The sequence below is a fragment of the Pleurodeles waltl genome, chromosome 9 (genome assembly GCF_031143425.1).
Source record: "Pleurodeles waltl isolate 20211129_DDA chromosome 9, aPleWal1.hap1.20221129, whole genome shotgun sequence".
NCBI classification, from domain to species: Eukaryota; Metazoa; Chordata; class Amphibia; order Caudata; family Salamandridae; genus Pleurodeles; species Pleurodeles waltl.
Genome location: NC_090448.1, coordinates 524,126,083 through 524,143,756, shown reverse-complemented (window position 1 = coordinate 524,143,756; position 17,674 = coordinate 524,126,083). Strand labels below are relative to the sequence as shown.

The window sequence follows — 17,674 nt, the reverse complement described above, 5'->3', positions numbered from 1 at the left end:
TCCTGTGTACCTGCTCCAATGTCATGCAGTCCCTAATAATATCCTGAGTTAGTTTGGCCTCAGGTTTTGACCAGACTAAACACCAAAGTTCACAGTAGTTTGGCCTCTATAACCATCGAAATGGGCTGCAAGCTAAGTTCGTATAAACAATCGTACTTAGGGTTAATTGTGGTACTGCTAAAAACCTCCTCAAAAATGTATCATCTTGTGTTCGCAGGATGTTGTTATCCCCCAAAGCCCAAATGCCAGCCCCATATGTTGTGGCAGAAACTGTCTTTGCAGTATGAAGTTTTATCATGTCTCATATAGACTTAGACCCTAATAAAAAAAAAACTAGGTAACTAAAGGTTCGATGGCATCTGTCGCTGTAGATACACATGTTGTGCATAGCCCGCCATCTGGTGTTGGGTCGGAGTGTTACAAGTTGTTTTTCTTCGAAGAAGTCTTTCGAGTCACGGGACCGAGGGACTCCTCCTCTTTGTCTCCATTGCGCATGGGCGTCGACTCCATCTTCGATTGTTTTCTTTCCGCCATCGGGTTCGGACGTGTTCCTTTCGCTCCGGTTTTCGGAACGGAAAGTTAGCTGAATATCGGAAAAATTACGTCGGTATTGTTGCGTTCGGGATCGGCTTAGATAGAATCGACACCGAATCGAAGAGTGAAGAGCTCTGGTACCCTTCGGGGTAGTTTTCGATCCCCCGTCGGGGCCTGGTCGGCCCGACCGCGTGTAAAACAACGCTGATGGAACGGACCCCGTTCCGTTTCTGTCCTAAATGCCACAACAAATACCCGTATACAGACCAACATTTGGTCTGTAACCTGTGCCTGTTGCCTGAGCACAGTGAAGAGACTTGCAAGGCCTGTCGTGCGTTCCTGTCCCGAAAAACACTCCGTGGCCGTCGAGCCAGAAGACTGCAGATGGCATCCACGCCGACAGCTCACCGAGAGTTCGAGGAACAAGAGGAAGATGAAACATTCTCGATCCATGAATCGGACTCCGAGGAATTCGACAAACAAAGAACTGTGAGTAAGACGTCGAAGCCAGCACACAAGAAAAGTGACAAGGCCCAGGGGACGCCACTGCCACCAGGCCATGGCTCCACCCATAAATTCGGTGACCAACCATCGGCACCGAAAAAGGCCGAAATAGTGCCGAGATCGTCCGACTCCGTTCGAGACACCGGCACGCAGCCTTCTCGGGACCGAGAAATGCTGCTGAAAGAGATCGACGCCGAGATAGCGGAGCCGAAACTGCTCGACGCAGAGACAGTGGCACCGAGGAAGATCGGCGCCGAGAGGGTTCGACTCCGAAAAAGAAGAAGGTCACCTCGGAGCCGAAAAAGAGTACAGACAGGGTTTCGGTGCCAAAACGACCCGCAACCGACCCAACTACTAGTTCCTATACAGAGGAGTAATCACTGTCCTCTCAGATGCGAAAGCATAGATTTGAGGAAGAGTTGCAATCCACCGAAGTGGACCACACTCAGAAACGTATTTTTATACAGGAAGGAACAGGGAAAATAAGCACCCTTCCCCCTATTAGGAGAAAAAGGAGACTGGAGTTTCAGTCAGACCAAGCACCACAAACAAAAATGGTGAAAAGGGTAACTCCGCCACCCTCTCCTCCACCTGTAGCTAACGTTTCACCAGCACAAACTCCATCACATTCCCCGGCTCACACCACCATGAGCCAAGGTGACCAGGACCAAGACGCTTGGGACTTGTACGACGCCCCAGTCTCGGACAACAGTCCAGAGGCGTATCCTACAAAGCCATCACCACCAGAAGATAGCACAGCATACTCACAAGTGGTGGCTAGAGTAGCGGAGTTCCACAACGTGTCCCTACACTCGGAACCAGTCGAGGATGACTTCTTATTCAACACCCTCTCCTCCACCCATAGCTCCTACCAAAGCCTGCCTATGCTCCCAGGAATGCTTTGGCACGCAAAGGAAATCTTCAAGGAGCCGGTCAAGAGTAGAGCAATAACACCAAGGGTGGAAAAGAAATATAAAGCACCTCCCACAGACCCTGTTTTCATCACCTCGCAGCTGCCAGCAGATTCCGTCGTAGTAGGAGCAGCTCGCAAGAGAGCCAACTCCCACACATCTGGGGATGCACCACCCCCAGATAAAGAGAGCCGCAAGTTCGATGCAGCCGGAAAGAGTCGCAGTACAAGCTGCAAACCAGTGGCGCATCGCTAACTCACAAGCACTACTTGCGCGCTATGACAGAGCCCATTGGGACGAGATGCAACACCTCATTGAGCATCTACCCAAAGAGCTACAAAAAAGGGCGAAACAGGTGGTTGAGGAAGGACAGAACATATCTAATAATCAGATACGCTCCTCTATGGATGCAGCGGACACAGCTGCAAGAACAATTAACACATCTGTGACTATAAGAAGGCACGCATGGCTACGAACATCTGGTTTTAAACCAGAGATACAGCAGGCAGTGCTCAATATGCCATTCAATGAGAAACAACTGTTCGGACCAGAAGTGGACACGGCAATTGAGAAACTCAAAAAGGATACTGACACTGCTAAAGCCATGGGCGCACTCCACTCCCCGCAGAGCAGAGGCACTTACAGCACCTTCCGCAAAACAACCTTTAGAGTGGGGTTTCGGGGTCAGGCCACACAAGCCAGCACCTCACAGACAACACCGTCCAGCTACCAGGGACAGTACCAGAGGGGAGGCTTACCGGGCCAATACAGAGGACAATTCCCTAGGAATAGGGGAAAATTTCAAAGCCCCAAAACCCCTACAACCAAGCAGTGACTCACATGTCACTCATCCCCTCCACACAACACCAGTGGGGGGAAGAATAGGTCAGTATTACCAAGCATGGGAGGAAATAACTACAGACACTTGGGTCTTAGCAATTATCCAACATGGTTATTGCATAGAATTTCTACAAATCCCTCCAAACATACCACAAAAAGCACAGAATTTATCAAAACAACATTCAGACCTTCTGGAAACAGAAGTTCAAGCATTATTGCAAAACAACGCAATAGAACTAGTACCAGAAACACAAATAAACACAGGAGTTTATTCACTGTACTTCCTAATACCAAAAAAGGACAAAACACTGAGACCAATCCTAGACCTCAGAACACTAAACACCTACATCAAATCAGAACACTTTCACATGGTCACGCTACAAGAGGTGTTACCATTGCTAAAGCAACAGGACTACATGACAACCTTAGATCTCAAAGACGCGTATTTCCACATACCAATACATCAGTCGCACAGGAAATACCTCAGGTTTGTATTCAAAGGAATACATTACCAATTCAAAGTATTGCCGTTTGGTTTAACAACCGCACCAAGAGTCTTTACAAAATGTCTAGCAGTAGTGGCTGCACACATCAGAAGGCAGCAAATACACGTATTCCCGTATCTAGACGACTGGCTAATCAAGACCAACTCACTGACAAGGTGCTCACACCACACATCAGGTCATACAAAACCTCTACAAACTCGGTTTCACCATCAACTATGCAAAATCACACATTCTGCCGTGCAAAGTACAACAATACCTAGGAGCCATAATAGACACAACAAAAGGATTAGCCACTCCAAGTCCACAGAGAATTCAAAATTTCAACAAGATCATACAACGCATGTATCCAACACAGAGAATACAAGCAAAAATGATATTACAACTCCTAGGCATGCTGTCCTCATGCATAGCCATTGTCCCGAACGCAAGACTGCACATGAGGCCCTTACAACAGTGCCTAGCATCACAATGGTCACAAGCACAGGGTCACCTTCTAGATCTGGTGTTGATAGACCGCCAAACATACCTCTCGCTTCTATGGTGGAACAGTATAAATTTAAACAAAGGGTGGCCTTTCCAAGACCCAGTGCCACAATACGTAATAACGACAGATGCTTCCATGACGGGGTGGGGAGCACACCTCGATCAACACAGCCTACAAGGACAATGGGACGTACATCAAACAAAACTGCACATAAATCACCTGGAACTGCTAGCAGTTTTTCAAGCACTAAAAGTATTCCAACCAATCATAACTCACAAATACATTCTTGTCAAAACAGACAACATGACAACTATGTATCATCTAAACAAACAGGGGGGGACACACTCAACGCAGCTGAGCCTTCTAGCACAAAAGATATGGCGATGGGCAATTCACAACCACGTTCGCCTAATAGCACAGTTTATTCCAGGGATCCAGAATCAACTTGCAGACAATCTCTCTCGAGATCACCAACAGGTCCACGAATGGGAAATTCACCCCCAAATTCTAAACACTTACTTCAAACTCAGGGAACACCTCAAATAGACTTATTTGCAACAAAGGAGAACGCAAAATGCCAAAACTTCGCATCCAGATACCCACACAGGCAGTCTCAAGGCAATGCCCTATGGATGAACTGGTCAGGGATATTTGCGTACGCTTTTCCCCCTCTCCTTCCATATCTAGTAAACAAATTGAGTCAAAACAAACTCAAACTCATACTGATAGCACCAACATGGGCAAGGCAACCTTGGTACACAACACTGCTAGACCTATCAGTAGTACCCCACGTCAAGTTGCCCAACAGGCCAGTGTTAACACAACACAAACAACAGATCAGGCATCCAAACCCAGCATCGCTGAATCTAGCAATCTGGCTCCTGAAATCCTAGAATTCGGACACTTAAACCTCACACAAGAATGTATGGAAGTCATAAAGCAAGCTAGAAGACCATCCACTAGACACTGCTATGCAAGCAAATGGAAAAGGTTTGTTTGCTACTGCCATCATAATCAAATTCAACCATTACACGCATCTCCAAAGGATGTAGTGGGTTACTTACTACACTTACAAAAATCGAACCTGGCCTTCTCTTCCATTAAAATACACCTCGCAGCAATATCTGCATACCTGCAGATTACCCATTCAACTTCACTATTTAGGATACCTGTCATTAAAGCATTTATGGAAGGCCTCAAAAGAATTATACCACCAAGGACACCACCCGTTCCTTCATGGAACCTCAACATCGTCTTAACAAGACTCATGGGTCCACCCTTTGAACCTATGCATTCTTGCGAAATACAATTCCTAACCTGGAAAGTTGCATTTCTCATCACCATCACATCTCTAAGAAGAGTAAGTGAAATTCAGGCGTTTACAATACAAGAACCTTTTATCCAACTACACAAAAATAAAGTAGTCCTAAGGACCAATCCTAAATTTTTGCCAAAGGCTATTTCACTGTTCCACCTAAATCAAACGGTAGAGCTACCAGTGTTCTTCCCACAGCCAGATTCCATAGCTGAAAGGGCACTACATACATTAGACGTCAAAAGAGCACTAATGTACTACATCGACAGAACTAAAAACATCAGAAAAACTAAACAACTGTTTATTGCATTTCAAAAACCTCACGCAGGAAACCCAATATCGAAACAGGGTATAGCCAGATGGATAGTTAAGTGCATCCAAATCTGCTACCTTAAAGCAAAAAGACAACTGCCCATTACACCAAGGGCACACTCAACCAGAAAGAAAGGCGCTACCATGGCCTTCCTAGGGAATGTTCCAATGCACGAAATATGTAAGGCAGCCACATGGTCTACGCCTCACACATTTACCAAGCACTACTGTGTAGACGTGCTATCCGCACAACAAGCCACAGTAGGTCAAGCCGTACTAAGAACCTTATTTCAGACTACTTCCACTCCTACAGGCTGAGCCACCGCTTTTGGGGAGATAACTGCTTACTAGTCTATGCACAACATGTGTATCTACAGCGACAGATGCCATCGAACTGAAAATGTCACTTACCCAGTGTACATCTGTTCGTGGCATCAGTCGCTGAAGATTCACATGTGCCCACCCACCTCCCCGGGAGCCTGTAGCCGTTTGGAAGTTAGCTTCAACTTTGTACATTTGTAAATATATTAAATCTTAAATAGGTACATACTTATTCACTCCATTGCATGGGCACTATTACTAACAAACAACTCCTACCTCACCCTCTGCGGGGAAAACAATCGAAGATGGAGTCGACGCCCATGCGCAATGGAGACAAAGAGGAGGAGTCCCTCGGTCCCGTGACTCGAAAGACTTCTTCGAAGAAAAACAACTTGTAACACTCCGACCCAACACCAGATGGCGGGCTATGCACAACATGTGAATCTTCAGCGACTGATGCCACGAACAGATGTACACTGGGTAAGTGACATTTTCATTCTTTGTGCTTGCAATATTGTTGCCTTTTAAATTAAAGGGGTAAGATTTACTTTTCTTGCTAAAATATGACATAGTAAATGTCTTCCCCAGATTATACCTAAGGTCCATGCCTTCCATAAAATCACTGAGTTAATAAGAACTAGTAGGCTTGCTGGAGTTAATGCCTAGAGAACAGCATCATCAGCATACAGCAGGAAGGATATGGGCATCGTGCTGCGTTTGGAGAATCTACACCAAGTGACTCCCGCCTCTCATCAATATTGTTGTTACAGATTGAGAAAAGGAGAGGGGCTAAGACAAACACCTGCCTTACCCCTCTAAGTATCCTAAATGGTCTTATTTAACTCCTCCGGCAGGCCATACCGCACTCTTGCCATCAAATTACTATACATATAAGCAAGCAATGAGATCATTTATTTGGGAGCACCCAATGCAAACACACAACTCCATATCTTATTGTGGTCCACTAGATCAAACGCACTGCTTAGGTCCATGAAACACATATAGGTTACTGGTTATAGCCCTCAGATATTTCCCTATTAAGAGGTTTGAATTAAGGCATTGTTCACGTTCGCTAAGCCCCTTCTGGAACCATACTGTGCTCGGGAGAGTATGTTGTTAGCCTCGGTCCATGCCTCTAATCTCTCTAGTAGGACCCCTCCTAAGAATTTTGCCGAAGAATCCAGCAAGGAAATGGGTCTTATAGCATTTTGGTTCCTCTTTGGAACCCTTTTTAAATGTCAGTATGATTAGGGGTTCGGACCAGGAAGAAGGCACACTGCCAGCCTAGCCATATTGCACACCAGTATAAGCAGGGGCACCCAGAGGTCCGGAAGATGTTTATACAATTTTGTAGGGACTCCATTCAGGCGGAGTGCTTTCCCCAGTGCCGATTTAGCTAGCGCTCTCTGCACTTCCTCTGTGTTAAAAGTGATGCCAATTTGAATAGTATACAATGTAGGTCCGTCTTCATAATCTTGCTCAGTGAGGGATGTAAAGATCGATGAGAAGGAATCCATTGAGACTTCTACAAAAATTGAATTCTTAAGGTTTGGGCCAGAGTTGCCTTTAAGAAAGGGCGTATGATTGGTCTTCCAAAATAGTATATTATCTTTTGTATCAGCAGCCTGTACTAGACCGGCCCATACTTTGTCTTGTGAGTTCTTCTTTCTTGTAGCAATGGCTTGTTTGTAACGTATTCTACTATTTTGGAAGGCTACCTGATCCCTTGGATTGGCATGTAGGAGCTTAATTAATTCCCTTTGCACATTTGTACAATGACGATCAAACCACCCCTTTGGCCTATGTTTTTTGCCTCTGATTACCTTGATCAGGTGTTGATTGACAGATGTAGAGATAATAGTGTGTACCTTGATTATTGTGATTGTATCTGTTACCTTTCAAGTGGGGTAAAAATAAGTTTTTTATTTTTTCTTATTAGCTCACTCATACAATTTTCAGGATCAACACCCACCAATATAATCCTCGCAGTTTTTTGCCCTGGTGGATTGATGTTTCCTATAGCAATCATGTTGCTATTCAAAGAGGAAGTCAGCAGTAATGTTAAAACAAGAGGATTATGATCCCAGACACAATTTTTCCCTGTTATCAGATTGATTGATTGATATAACACTGGGATTTCTGGAAACCAGTACACAGCCTATATTGCTCTGTTCTCTTAGGCCAATGTAGGTTCATAAATTATCACCTTCCCCTGTGACATTTGGAACCATAAGGTTTAGATCACATTTAAATGCTAGCTTGTTAGGAGTAGTGCCATATAGAGAATGGGTAAAGTGTTCAGCATCTTCCTCAGAAGTTTACTTTTGGGTAGGTTTAATTCCCCTGCCTACAGAATAAATAGAGCCTTCCCTTTATCTGGGAGAAAGCACTCTAGTGCAGAGGTCTCCAAACTTATTAATGCCACGCCCCCCCCCCCCCCAGTTGAAAAATAAAAATCATTGGGCCCCCCTCTGAATTTTTCACAATTATTTTATAAACATGGCAATGTTTAAATATCTCTAAACCGATTTAAGTATTGCAGTTAAGTACTGTTACATTTTTAAAACTGCAATAACATGCTTCTGCTTAAAACAAAGGCCTGTTATCTGTATAATATTTATTTTGGACAGAGTCTGGGCCCCCCCCTGAGATCACTTCAGGCCCCCCAGTTTGAAGACCTCTGCTCTAGTGTATTGCCCAAATATATAACTACCTTGGCCCTATTGCTATCAAAGATATTAGTATAGTAGCTTATTGTCAAATATCCAAGCTTCATAAAACAGTGATGAAAAATCAAATCATTAACATTTATAAAGCGCGCTACTCACCCGTGCGGGTCTCAAGGCGCTAGGGGAAAGAGGGGTTTACTGCTGCTCGAAAAGCCAGGTTTTTAGGAGTCTCCGGAAAGCGGAGTGGTCATGGGTGGTCCTGAGGCTGGTGGTGAGGGAGTTCCAGGTCTTGGCCGCCAGGAAGGAGAAAGATCTCCCACCCGCCGTGGAGCGGCGGATGCGAGGGACGGCAGCGAGCGCGAGGCCAGAGGAACGGAGGCGGCGGGTAGGGACGTAGAAGCGGAGGCGTCGGTTGAGGTATTCCGGTCCCTTGTTGTGGAGGGCTTTGTGTGCGTGGGTGAGAAGTCGAAAGGTGATCCTTTTGCTGACTGGGAGCCAATGCAGGTGTCTCAGGTGTGCGGAGATGTGGCTGTTGCGGGGTACGTCGAGGATGAGGCGGGCCGAGGCGTTTTGAATGCGTTGCAGGCGATTTTGGAGTTTGGCTGTGGTCCCAGCGTAGAGGGTGTTGCCGTAGTCCAGGCGGCTCGTGACGAGGGCGTGGGTCACGGTTTTTCTAGTGTCGGCGGCGATCCAGCGGAAGATCTTGCAGAGCATGCGGAGGGTGAGGAAGCAGGCGGAGGACACGGCGTTGACTTGCTTGATCATGGTGAGAAGAGGGTCCAAGATGAAGTCGAGGTTGCGGGCGTGGTCTGTGGGGGTCGGTGCGGTGCCGAGGGCCGTGGGCCACCAGGAGTCGTCCCAGGCGGACGGGGTGTTGCCGAGGATGAGGACTTCAGTTTTTTCAGAGTTCAGCTTTAGGCGGCTGAGCCTCATCCAATCTGCGACGTCCTTCATACCCTCTTGTAGGTTGGTCTTGGCGCTGGCGGGGTCCTTGGTGAGGGAGAGTATAAGTTGGGTGTCGTCAGCGTAGGAGGTGATGATGATGTCGTGCTTGCGTACGATGTTGGCGAGGGGGCTCATGTAGACATTGAAGAGTGTCGGGCTGAGCGATGAGCCTTGAGGTACGCCGCAGATGATCTCGGTGGGTTCTGAGCGAAACAGAGGGAGGTAAACTCTTTGGGAACGGTTTGAGAGGAAGGAGGCGATCCAGTCCGGGGCCTAGCCTTGGATCCCGGTGGAGCGGAGGCGGGTGATTAGGGTGCGGTGACAGACGGTGTCGAAGGCAGCAGAGAGGTCGAGGAGAATGAGGGCGACTGTTTCACCGTTGTCCATCAGGGTTCTGATGTCGTCTGTGACTGAGATGAGGGCGGTTTCCGTGCTGTGGTTGGTTCGGAATCCGGTTTGTGAAGGGTCGAGCAGGTTGTTGTCTTCCAGGAAGGTGGTCAGCTGTTTGTTGACGGTCTTCTCTATTACCTTGGCTGGGAAAGGCAGGAGAGAGATGGGGCGGAAGTTTTTCAGGTCGCTCGGGTCAGCCGTAGGTTTCTTTAGTAGGGCGTTGACTTCTGCGTGTTTCCAGCATTCGGGGAAGATAGCAGAAGAAAAAGAAGAGTTGATGACGGCCTGGAGGTTCGGGGCGATGATGTCGTCGGCTTTGTTAAAGATGAAGTGAGGGCAGGGGTCCGAAGGGGCGCCGGAGTGGATAGAGTTCATGGTGGATTTGGATTCTTCAGTGTTGATGTGGGTCCAGTTGTTGAGGGTGATGGCCGGGGGTGCGGGTTCGGTGGTGTTTGGTTGGGTCTGGTGTCCGAAGCTGTCGTGGAGGTCGCTGATCTTGCTATGGAAGAAGGTGGCGAGGGATTCGCACAAATCCTGTGAGGGCGTGACGGCGTTGGGGTTGGAGAACTCCTTGACGATGCTGAAGAGTTCTCTGCTGTTGTGGCTGTTTTTGTCCAGTCTGTCGGTGAAAAAGTTCCTTTTAGCAGCTCGGATCAGGTGGTGGTGTTCGCGGGTAGCGTTCTTGAGGGCGGTCATGTTGTCAGCGGTGTGGTCCTTGCGCCAGGCCTTCTCGAGGGGTGAAACAATCCTGGAAGGGGCTGCAGTAGAAATTAAAAACCATCAAACCACCCTCTGTTCTCTGCATCGAAGATACTGTTGAAGCTGTGCATAATGAGAGAAAGCCATCTATATCACAAGAGTCAGTTTACCAGGTCTCCTGGATGCAGATAATGTAGGTTTCCTTTACAAATTTTGCCCAGGCATCTGTTTTTAATTTGTTGGCTTAGCCGGCGTCTTCCAGGAGACTAGTCCCATGCTCCTAGTGGAGTCTGATCCAGAATCTGCATTGCTGTGATTATGAGTTACCTCTGTGACCATTTCGGTCGTACTAGGGTACGTTGGTTCATACCTTTCTATGGGTAAAAAAATGGAAGTAATGGGATTTATAAGTCATTCGGTCTCTTCCAAGCGTGATAAAGGGGAAAAACGGTTACTTTGAGGGATTGCTGGCCGTGTTGTACTGCTTTCAGTGCATGGGTTGCATTTCTTTGGTGAAGGGGGAAAACAAGCTCGTCTATAGAAAAAACCCAGAGTCACTGCTCCAATATTACTCCCGTACTGCACAAATTGCCGACTGGATAGAATACCTTCCACCAAGTTAGGATGTATGAAGTTTACTGTAATGCAGTCCTCATCCTGTGACCTCCACAAATGGCCCATCCAACTGACATTTCTAACTATTATGTGCTTTGGTAGCAAATTTACTGTAGAAGTCCTTTGTGTGATCCAATTTACCACTTTATTTTTAAGCTTGTCGCCAAATTACCTTTGTAGCAGGCACAGAGTAGGTACCCCTAATAAAATCAAGACATAAGGTGTTGATTCAGGTAGAAGATGGATAATGTCGCCCTTTAAAGGTTGTATTGCTCTGCCATTTTGCTATGCTGTCTGTGTTGCTCCATCAATAGTGTGTGTGCTAGAGCGGGGTATAGTGGGCCTGTCAGTTCCCGGGCTATGAAAGGATTTAGGTACTTGAGCCATATATACCACACGAGGCTGGATCGAAGTTCAGCATTATGCAGTTCAGAGGCAGCTTTATCGACGGGGTTGCCTTTGCGTGCTGCAGATGGTTCTCATTTTGGTGGTACGAGAATAGTGAGAGTTTGACTGTTTTTGTAAAAGTTCCAGTACTTTTAACATCCCATTTTCTAGACTGTCTAATCTTCTTGTTATACCCTCTACTGCAGTTTGTACTAGATTTTCCAAGATTGATATGTCGTGCAAGGGGTTCTGACAAGAGGGTAATGCTGCTAAACCTCTGGCATGTTATTCTGAGTGCATTTCCCTCTTTGGAGGCCCTACCTTCTTTTTGGCTGGGGGGTGGGTGTGATGGTGAGGTTGTAAAACTGTGTGGGGGTGGGAGGTGAGTTTACTACACGAGGATTTGTTTGTGGCTTTTTTGCAGGTTAGGGGACAGGAATGTTTCCACGCCAATTGACTGGCCGTCCGACGTACCAGAGTCACCTGCACAATAACAGACAAAGGGGGAAGCTTACGAGATCCTTGTTAACAATTAAACAAGGATGGCCCAGCCTCGTCCAGGCGCGTGCCTGGGTGCAGATTGGCCCCGTCAGGTGCCTAGGCACATTCTGTGCGCATCCCGCGACGCAGGACTTTGTTGGTGCTTTATTTGCGCTCACTGCCGGCTCCTCTTCCAAGCAGAACAAGGTGTGAAAAAGAGCTGGAGAAGCTGAGATGTGTGTTGGGGGGACCAAGTCTCTCCCCAGCACTAGCCCCAAACATTGTCTGTGCTTACTGCACCGTGGGGCTTTGTTGGCGCTTTATTAGAGTTGGCAGATTGCCCCTTTTCCAAGCATGAGCTGGAGAAGCCAAGATGTGTGCTGGGGGACCAAGTCCTAGTGCCAGAGTTTGTGTGTCCCATGCTGTGGGGCTTTTGTGCTTAATTAGCACTGGCAGCCTGGCCCTTCTCCAGCAATGGCAATTAATCTTTCACAGGGGCACTTATGGGGCACAAAATAAACAATGATGTAAAACTAACTAACCTTCATCAGTGTGCTCCGAAGCACCCTCTGCATAAGACTGTTGTCCTTTATTCAAATTCTTTGTGGGGACCAGCCCTTTACAATGTACTTTTTTACCTCACTTAAAACAGGGTCTTTAAGATAACAATCGATCTATTCTCACATAAAATGGCACCCTCACACTACATCAAAACCACTATGTCAGCCCCCACTCTTCAGTAACTCATCTGGTTTTCCATCCGTGCTCATTGGCATTTGGTAGCCTTGAGGGGCAATCAGCCCTCACATTGTAGCCTCCTGACACATAACGTTTTCATATATAGTTCTTAATTAATATTTTGTACTTACAAACACTTTGGCAGGTCATTCCTCTAAGTTAAAGAATTCCAAAGAGCCTTTTACATACCACTGTGTTATATGCACTGCCCAGCTACCAGTAACTTAACCATTCTTCAGTACATCTGTATTTTAAGCAAGCACAGCAGTCATAACAACTCTCTCACCCCCAGGTGTTCCGCAGCCCTCCCAACACACACCTAATGGTAAAATTGTACCTTTGATGTTTAGAAATGAGTTGTACTAATTTTGGCAAGGCCCTGCTAACAACATTACTCCCCATGCATACCAGGGTTTTGTACAGCGTCATGTACAAATCAAGCATGTTCCCCTTGAAAATGTTTTAGATTTCTCCCTCATTTGTGTTGCAGTGTCTCTCTGAACCGCGTAATAGTCTAGAAATGAGCACAACAGCATGTTCATTTTTTTCCCAGTCCTTATATCATCCTTTAATACGAGCAACCAACATCATGAAGTCTAAGACAATCCCAGTTTTGTGCTCTGGAGCTCTAACTCCTGGTCTGGTACAGAGATGAATGTTTGGTACCACAACATCCATTCCTGGTGTGGGCAGATGTAATCATAGGACTGTTTTAGCCTTTTTAACATTTCAAGAAGGGCCCACAACCTATCTGAGCCTCTTACTCATCTAGTTTTTTCTATAAATTACAGCTGCTTTACGACTCCAAAACATTCTGCTGCTGTTTTATTTTTTTGAGGGGGGGGGGGGGCCTTTGCAGCGACTTCCTGCATAATTCTCCCCTTGCTAGTAAAATAATCAGAAATAGTACCTTTCTGCAACTTCTGAGAATCTCAGTGTAGTCTGTCCTGCTAATGCCACAAAATATCAAATATAGGGCTTACCTTGATGTCGGTGTTAAAAACTGATTTCAGAACATCACCCATACCTTGCCAGTAATATACCCCTTACGCTAATGGAACTGGCATCAACTGTCACAGCACATTTTACGACTCTGACAAATAACTTTATGGTTGGTGCATTGGTTTTCAGATCATTAACTGGTAAAGAGGCAACACTCCATGGGTGTGGAATTTAATAAAAATATCTGCTTGTCCATGGGACAGGTTGCTTTATAAATCTACTTGTCCTGTAAAAAAACAATCTAGTTCCTTTGGTACCATGTAGTGTGGTGACAAATAAAGCCAGCAGTCTAATTATATAAGAGCTCTGATAATAGCCTCTCTCTGCTAATAATATGCTAGGACTTGCATACTAGGAATTTCCTTAATTTGCTACCATTCTGCAGATCTACATAATTTGGCTGGAGAAAGTAGTAAGCAATAGTTCCAGGGTTGAAATGCCTTTGTGTCTCTGCAGACCTACTAACGAGCATGTTTTAATGTTTTAAGGATTTTCACCAGCTCTTCTCCAATCTTTTCTCATACTGAGACAGGTTGGAAATGTACACCTGACAAGGGCAGAAGTGGAAGTTCTTGCAGGGTTGAGGAAAAAAGTGGTTGAAATGTGAACTTGTAAACGCTCAGTAGATTTTCTCATAGAGCAAATCTAAACATGCATATTTGCTCATGCTAAAATACAATTCCCAAATATTTTCTAGGAGTACGATTACCTGGTCTACTTTTGTAAGCGCTTGTGAATTAATGAAAGCCATAATTTTGCACTTATGCAGAGGCAAGTACCATGGGCGCACTGTTCTGACTTTCTTTAAAAAGTGGGCCCCTAATTAGGTCTGGCGTTAACCAAGACCACCTGTTTTTATAAAACATCTGTTTCTCTCTCAATCCATCGGGTGACTGTTCTGTAAGTGATAGCATTCTGCTCTTCCAGAAGGAGCATATGGGCACGCAAAGTAGTTTTGTTCAGTTCCAAGGACTACTGCAATGTGTGCTTTTTGACACCAAAATTTGTTTTGCTTATTGCCAGTGTTTGTTGCAGTGGTGAGGGCTTCGTGGTTCCCACAACAATAAAGTTTTACAAAAGCCAAGTCAAAACTGTATTGACAGATCCAAAAGAGTGACCACCAGTGTCAGATCAGTTGACTTTGCCAATGATGGTTTCTTTTCATGTTTTCCATAATCGTGTTGAAACTGGGTACATTGATTTTCAATTAGGAATATTTTTTGGAACTACTAGCATGCATCAACACATTTTACTAAATGATGCTTCAAAGAAATAGTACCTAAAATTTCTCAGTAATTTAGCAAAATGTTTTTTTTCCTGATTTATTTTGAAAGCAAAGAATCATCAATCTTGCTTACAATCTTCTAAAAACATTTACATCTATTCAGAGAGCTTTGTGGAAGCATTATATGTAGCCTCATATTGTTAAACCTTTTTTGTTTTTTACTGGAACCATTGTCAGTAGTGCAGTCTGAGCTTACAACATTTATTTAGAACGCTCCCCCTACTAATAAAGGCTTTCAGTTAATGAACCATAAATACAAGTTATAACTGCATTAACATACGGACACCGCTCACAGTTCTCTTCCTTGTAAACTGGTAATCAAAGGGTTTGTACTGCAGGGGGTTGGGCCTACTTGTCTCATGGACTAGATAAGCATGATGACCCCAACCAACATGTCCTGTTTGCCAGGCTATAGGAATTCCACATCCCTACACTCATCACCCAGTTCAAATGTTGCTCCTTTTTTTTTTTAATTGTTCATTATGGTTCCACTGTGGTACCATACCCACACAGAAATCTTGCTTAGCATTCACTATTACACAACAATAAACTGAGGAAATCTTTGTTCACAAGGTGGAAAATGTATGGCCTATATAATGAACAAACTGAGCCCAAAGCCCTGCATTTTCCAGTCATGCCTTTTTATTCCAAAATTGTCAAAATCTATGCAAAACAACATTGTGTTACTGGTGAATGGCAGCGAAGATAAGGATGTCATCTTGAAATGGACATCACCAAAAAGATTGTCCATTATTTTTTTTAAAGCATTTGAGAGCCAAGCTAGATACCCAAATCTCAAATAGATGATGGGAATTGGGTGACAGTCAACCAGAGTGCCCTTATTCAAAGAGTGAAGGTCTGCGCTCTACAGGAGTTCTCTCATTTTTTTGCAATAATAGCAGCAAACAACAAGCATTTGCAATACAATAAGTCTCACATTTGCTTGAGTTAGAGCTGTTGGTGTTGCAAATTCTCAATTGGACATCTATTGCCACATAAATTGGTCAGCCCTGCCTCCTAATTTTGTGTTTTCCTGCCACGCAATTCCAGTGGCCTTGCATAAAACGAAATCACTTCAATTTACCTTCTTTCTCTATCTGCACCCAAAAATAAAAAGGTTGCCATTTAGCATCCTAATTTAAATCTGCCATGCTAATTCCAAAAGATGACTACTTTCACCACCCCACCATCAGAGTTGCTGGCTGGCTAACACAATTCCCAAAAATAAACACAAGACTGCCACAGTGGAGTAACAAGAGCAAAGAAATTAGAACGGTCACCCAGACATATCAAGAGTCTTCAAACAGTCAGAGTGTAATAAGGATGTTAAGTAGGCCTGAATAATTGCAATAAGGAGAGTATTAAAGAATATACAATTATCATGTTAACCGAATAAAAACCTTTATCAGAAATAAACTTTTGGCATTAGATTATAATGCTCGGAATAGCCACTAGAGGACACCACAATGAAAATAGCATTTGTAAGAAACATGGTCATGTAACCATATAGTTAGCCCCTAGAGGGCATACCCACATGAAAAGAAAATGTCAGAAAGAAATGTACTGTAACCATATATTTAGCCCCTAGAGGGCATAGTGTTTTACACATTTTTAGGGCTAGCAGGCCTATTACAATGAAATTATAAACAAGGCCTTTAAAGCACAAACTGCTCCCAGCTGTAAAACAAAAGTTACACCCATGAGAGCGTTCAAAAAGGCAGAATGGTGGGAGGGGTTATTATTTTGGGATGCCCACTAACCTAGTGTTGGGACCCAGAGATGATGTAGACAGAAATAACCCACATTGTGGTGAATGTTTTGAAGGTGTTCCCATTGCCATAGCACCATCAAATGCTGAGTTATGAGTAAAAATGTTTTGTTAAAGTAATGCCCTGCAAAGCATTATGGGTCGAGTTTTCGTGCCTGTAAATATTGTAGAATGTTGAGTGTAATGCTCTGAACAGCCCCTAGAGGACACTACAATAAAATTATCACTTGTAAGAAGCATGGTCATATAACCATATGGTTAGCCCCTAGTGGGCATAAGCACATGAAAAGAGAATGGCAGAAAGTAATGCAGTGTAACCATATGTTTAGCCCCTAGAAGCCTAGTGCATTACACATTTTTAAGGCTAGCAGTCCTACTGTAATGATATAACAAACAAGGCCCTTAAAGCAAAATTACTGCTAGCTGCAAAACAAACGTTCCAGCAATGAAAGAACTTAAAAAGACACTGAATGGTGGGAGGGGTTATTATTTTGTGGTACCCAATAACCTAGTGTTGGGACCCAGAGATGATGTAGACAGAGCACGTTGTGGTGAATGTTTTGAAGATGGTCCTAGGACCGCCACATGCTGAGTTATGATCAAAAATGTTTTGTAAAAGTAATGCCCTGCAAAGCATTGTGGGTCAAGTTTCCGTGCTGCGGATATTGTACTATGTTGATATGTTGACTAATGCTTAGAACTGCTGCTAGAGAACACCACAATGAAAAAGACATTTGTATGAAACATGGTCATGTAACCACATAGTTAACCCCTAGGGGGCATAACCACATGAAAAGAAAATGGCAGACAGTAATGCAGTGTAACCATATCTTTAGCCCCTTGAGGGCATAATGCCTTACCCGTTTTCTGAGCTAACAGGCCTACTCCAATGATATTACAAACAAAGCCCATAAAACACAAACTATTCCCAGCTGTAAAACAAAAGTTCCAATCATGATAGAGCTTAAA

At 44.7% G+C, this 17,674-nt stretch overlaps 1 protein-coding gene across 2 annotated transcripts in view; it reads left to right on the top strand.

Annotated features, from left to right (window-relative positions):
- The window catches only part of PPM1A (protein phosphatase, Mg2+/Mn2+ dependent 1A), a 344,322-nt gene that overhangs the window by 286,401 nt on the left and 40,247 nt on the right, over nt 1-17,674 (top strand). The gene's annotated exons all lie outside the window — the stretch shown is intronic.